We start from the raw sequence: 5,363 nt of genomic DNA on the forward strand, positions 1-5,363 counted from the left end.
CCTGAGACCTTGCTTGGAAAAAGAAAAAGCTGGGGCCCTGGATAAATGGCTCAGCCGTTAAGCACACTTGCTGCAGCAGCCAGTGGAGTGGCCGCCACACACCTAGCACCGAAGGGATCCAGTTGAATAGGCGGAGGAAGCAGAGCTTCCACTCCTAACCCTTCTCCTCGACCCTCAGTGGGTGTCTCAGGGGCTGGCAGGGCAGAGTAACCCCGTGCCCTGCCCCTTCCCTGTCATCTTTGGGCCACTGCAGCAACAACCCGAAGAGGGCGCATCACAACAGGGCGGTTTATCTGAGCAGGCTGCACCTCTATAAGGGAAAAGGAAGTGGAACACCTACCTACATGTCTAACTGGCGTGGCCTCACGTGTTGCTGAGGGAGGAGTCGACCACACTAAAATGAACCTGCATGGTGCTAGTGGGCAACACGAGCGATCAAGAGATAGACAAAGGTCAAGTGACCGATCACGAGATTCATCTCATGAGCGAGCAGAGTCTCAGCTTACTCCTTGTGTTGGAAATGGGACTTCACCAACACGACAGCACCACAAGCCACTCTGGGAGCCGCAGCAGAAGCAGCAGTCCGTCCAGCTCAGATGGTAGTTGTGAGACATCTGGGGAGAAGGCGCCCTGAGCGTGAGGACATCTGAGCGCGGGACACTGAGAGTAGACAGCACCAGATTTGTCGTGGACCCGCCCAGCCATGTTCACTGCACAGCCAAATACCATGCTGGGCAGGATGTTTGAATCTGGCCGAAAACATAACTTCACACGTCCCAATGAAAAGGGAAAGAATGTGGTGGCAGAAGGAATCGGTTCTACTGTGTTTCGAGCTATTTTGGATTACTATAAGACAGGAACCATCCTCTGACCTGACAGCATATCTATTCCTGAGCTGAGAGAAGCATGTCATTACCTTTTCATCTCTTTGGAACACAGTACAATTGATGTAGAGATCTCAGTGCCCTTCTGCACAAGTTACCAAATGATGGTGCTCGTTAGATGATTTGAATTTTATCTGGAAGAAGTGATCCTCCCTCGTGGTAGCAGTGCCCAGCGTGGGGAACGAGGGTGCCATAGAGAGGTGCTCACAGATGATGATGTGATTGATTGGGATGAGGAGTATCCACCACGGATGGGAGAGGAATATTCACAAATTATTTATAGCACAAAATTATATAGATTGTTCAAGTACATTGAAAGCAGAGATGTGGCCAAATAAGGTTTTTTTTTAGAATTTATTTATTTTTAATACTTATTTATTTATTATGTATACAATATTCTGTTGTGTGTATGACTACAGGCCAGAAGAGGGCCCCAGACCTCATTACAGATGGTTGTGAGCCACCATGTGGTTGCTGGGAATTGAACTCAGGACCTTTGGAAGAGCAGGCAATGCTCTTAACCGCTGAGCCATCTCCCCAGCCCCCCAAATCAGTTTTGAAGGAGAGGGGTCTTAAGAAGATTAGATTGGGAATAGAAGGCTATCCTACCTACAAAGATAAAGTAAAGAAAAGGCCAGGGGGTCGCCCAGAAGTCATTTACAACTATGTCCAAAGACCCTTTATTCGAATGTCCTGGGAGAAGGAGGACGGAAAGAGTCGGCATGTAGACTTTCAGTGTGTAAAGAGTAAGTCTATCACCAACCTGGCAGCGGCTGCAGCAGACAGTCCCAGGGCCAGCTGGTAGTCATGCACCCTACTCCACAGGTGGATGAGTTGGGTACCCTCTCCAGCCACCCTGCCTCGGGCAATAATGACACAATTCTGACGCACAGAATCCAGTGCTGTGATGCTGCTGTTCCTGAACCATAGCCTGCTACTCTTCACAGTGACCTCGTACCCCTCATTCTGCACTGCAAGGCCACTTCTCTGCATTGTGAGATGCACGTGCTTAGGATACTGCAGTGCAGGCTCTTTTAAAGACCAAAGGTAGCCTAATGGCTTTTTTTTTTTAATGAGTACAACTTTAGCATCCTGGTTCCAGTTCTATAAATGTGTTTGTTTACCAGTAGGTTTGTGAAATTAGTTCTTTGTACGGGGACAGTCCTTTTTCACACATCTCGATCTTCTCAAAAGTCGTGGGAATTGGCAGCTGGGGTACGTTCACTGTAGACTGATACTCATCATGCCCCAGATAAGATGCAGAATATTAAGAGTTGCACTTTATAGATGATGGTTAAATGGAACTGTTACAGCCATGTTAGAGTGGTGGTGCACATTATAACACAAGTGCATAGCATAACACAAGAGTATTCCTCAGTACTGTATGTGTAGTTGGCCCACAAGAAGCAGAAACATATTTATTTTGAGTTTGTTTGAGTGACAAGGAGAGATCTAATGCTCCTAAGGTTGGTTCACTCATCTCCAGAGCCTTGAACCCCTTTACAGTGAGCCATGTGCAGGAAAGGTGAACGTCAGGTGGTTTACTGTCCAGTATGCTGTACCCTTAATCTGTTCAGATATTTATTTACTAACGCTTTTTTTTCTTAAGAGTTATGGGATAGGAAAATGAACTGTTTGTTCTTCATTTACTAAATGATTCTAAACTTGAGTTTTTCATCAAAATAAAATTCCATTGTTTTAATGCTCCTGACCACTTAAAAAAAAGAAAAAGAACATTTGTTGCTCTACGAGAGGATCTGGGTTCAGTTTCCAGCACCAACATGGTGGCTCACAACCATCTTTGACTTCATTTCCAGGGGTTCCAATGCCTTCTTCTGACCTCCACAGGCACCAGGCGTGCGCATGGTGCACATACTTACATTCAGGTCAAATGTTGATAAGCATAAAATAAATAACTTTTTAAAATGTGCTCAAAGAAAAGGGGAAAAAAAGCCTGTGCTTCCAGGCAGTCAAAACACGATCCGCTAAAATCACCTCTGTCACCTGCTGACCCTGGTACCATATGCAAGCCATTTCTCCCTGCGTGTGAAGCTCTGCTTTCAGGCTTGAGGTGGGCAGATTTGAACCCCCTTTTCTTCATTGCCCTCACTGTAAAATAGGCTGACTTCATTCAGACCTTTGCGGAAGAAATATTCCTCTTCCAGAGTCCCCTGAATGCCCTTGAGGAAGGAACAACAGAGTAGAAGAGCCTGTCCTGAGGGCAAGTGGGCAGCACAAGCCACACCTCAGGAGGACCGCAGGAGGATACCCAGAGTGACAAGCACCAGGCTTTGAGCCTCTTCCTTCCTCCTCCGTAGAGCCCTGCGTGGGCCACCCTGAACATTACACATGTTCGCCCCTCTGTCTCAATGCTCTTCCTCCTCTGTTCTCCTCTTTCCACACAAAGATCCTGTCTCCTGCCTCAAGAACTTAATTGCTCAAAAATGAGGTATGTGTGGGTACTGCCCCTCCACAGTATTCTCAGGGGGAGAGGTCTGGCTTCCTAGAGGCCCGTACTGGACTTGCCTACTTATAGCTGGGACTGGAATGCTGGAAGTAGGAACAAACAAATATACATGTCATCCTCTATACACTCATGTAACTGTGGATATGGGACTGCACCCATGATACACATGTTATAGCGGCAGAAAACAGAAACATACATGTCAGCTGCCTGGTGCCAGCCGAGATGCAGGTATCAGGAGACAGGAATTGTCCGTACCCTTTGTGCGCCATCCCTGCAGGTCTCCATGACCGTGTAGTGACAATGAAGCTATAAACTGATGTAGATGTCCATGTATGAAAGGTCTATGATCATGCATACATGACAGGCTGGCATACATGACAGGCTGGCTGTCAGAGCCTTCACTGCCAGCCTTAGAGGGAGGGGGCCATGAGCAACTGGAATTCAGCCCCCCAGGCTGCCTGACCAAGGCAGCCCTGCATCCCCTCAGGTCCCACAGAACCTATAGCCTAGCAGGGACCAAGGCGGCTGCTGCATGGTAGGCAGAGCTGACTACCTGCTCACACCCCCCAGGAGCCCCAGGAACCCCAGGACTGCCTCCTGACTTACATTCAGGGTGACAGTGACGCTGTGGTCATTCATATTTCCTTGGACATTTCTGATTTCCACGCTGACAAAAGTCAACATGGGCTACTGGGTCTTAGGTTTCAAGTCTTACTCTATTGGCTCCCTGATGGTCCTTCTGAACCAACAGGCTTCAGTGAGGCATCTGGAAGGCCAGTGCTACTGTGAGCATTGTGTACCACAGGACTTTGTATACCACGAGTCTCTCCTCTGAAGGACCTAAAGACTAGAAGACATCTCTGATTGACCCCATACCCATCGTGATGGGAGCAATAAGCCAGCCTCAGTGGAAAGCAGTGAGCCGACCTCCCCATTCCTATTAACCCCAAGATGTCCAAAGGCCGGGTTCACATCTAAATAGAGGGACGTTGATATATTCAGGACAGAGCCCCTGCCGCTCTTCTCTGTGACAGTAGGTGGTATAGTACTGCCCACCTGTGTCTGACCCTTGCTAGCCCAGCCTCAGAGACAGCTCCTCACACAGCTCAGGACTCTTCCCTATCTGCCTTCTTTCTTGTCCCACCCCACAACCCAACAACCATGGGTCATCTGTCTTCTTCCATGTCTACCTGATCTGCCATTTATCCTGAGTCTGGAAGCCCACTGAGCCTAGGGCCTAAAACCTAGTGACTGGCCAGCCTCTGAGATTTCCTCTGAGATTTCCATCACAAGCCTGATGCCCCATACTCTCCAGGACCCACCTCCCAGCAATGGCCACCAGGGGGTGCTCACCGCACACTAGACACTACCAACCAAAGGAGACTCAGACTACGGAATGCTGATCCGCCAGGTACAGGGAGCAGCAGTGAGGAGCTGCCTGAGGGGTTTCATGAGAGCACCCCAAGCTCCATCCTGCACTGCCCCACACACACCACTCACCCCACCAAACCAGCCAGTTGTGTGTTGATTTGCCTCACTTTGGAGCAACTGTCAGACCCGTGCCAGGAATAGACTCCTAGGGGAGGGCTCCAACTTTTCAGAGAGCCCTGGAGACTTGCAAGGTGCAAATGTGGCCAGAGCTGCCCCTCTGTACAGAGTTACCCAGGCTGACCGTGTAGTAGGGCTACCACCTCCCTCTCTGCAGAGAAGAGGGGTAGAAAAAGAGAGTGTGGGTCTATCCAGTCCGAATAGGCCAGGACAGCTGAGTCCCATCCAGAGCCTCGCCCTCACCTGGAGCTTCCTTTCTGCAGACCAACCTCAAGACCTGCGAGGAAGACAGGTGTTTGATGGTCGGCCTGGTTTTCATAAAGAAAGCCCAGCTCCAATTCTAGCCTGTGCTGGGCTATCCCAGAGATGCCAACAAACGTGGAGGGAGACTCTGGGCTCCAGCTGCCAGAGTCCTTGCATCTGCATCCCTCCCTCAAAGTCTCCTGCCTGTGTGTTCTCTGCTC

The 5,363-nt window shown here is 49.4% G+C and overlaps 1 pseudogene; it reads left to right on the top strand.

Annotated features, from left to right (window-relative positions):
• Positions 1–366: 366 nt before the first annotated feature.
• Positions 367–1,792, top strand: LOC125404764 (BTB/POZ domain-containing protein 10-like; annotated as a pseudogene).
• Positions 1,793–5,363: the final 3,571 nt, after the last annotated feature.

This window comes from Myodes glareolus, chromosome 10 (assembly GCF_982192425.1).
Source record: "Myodes glareolus chromosome 10, mMyoGla1.1, whole genome shotgun sequence".
Lineage (NCBI taxonomy): Eukaryota > Metazoa > Chordata > Mammalia > Rodentia > Cricetidae > Myodes > Myodes glareolus.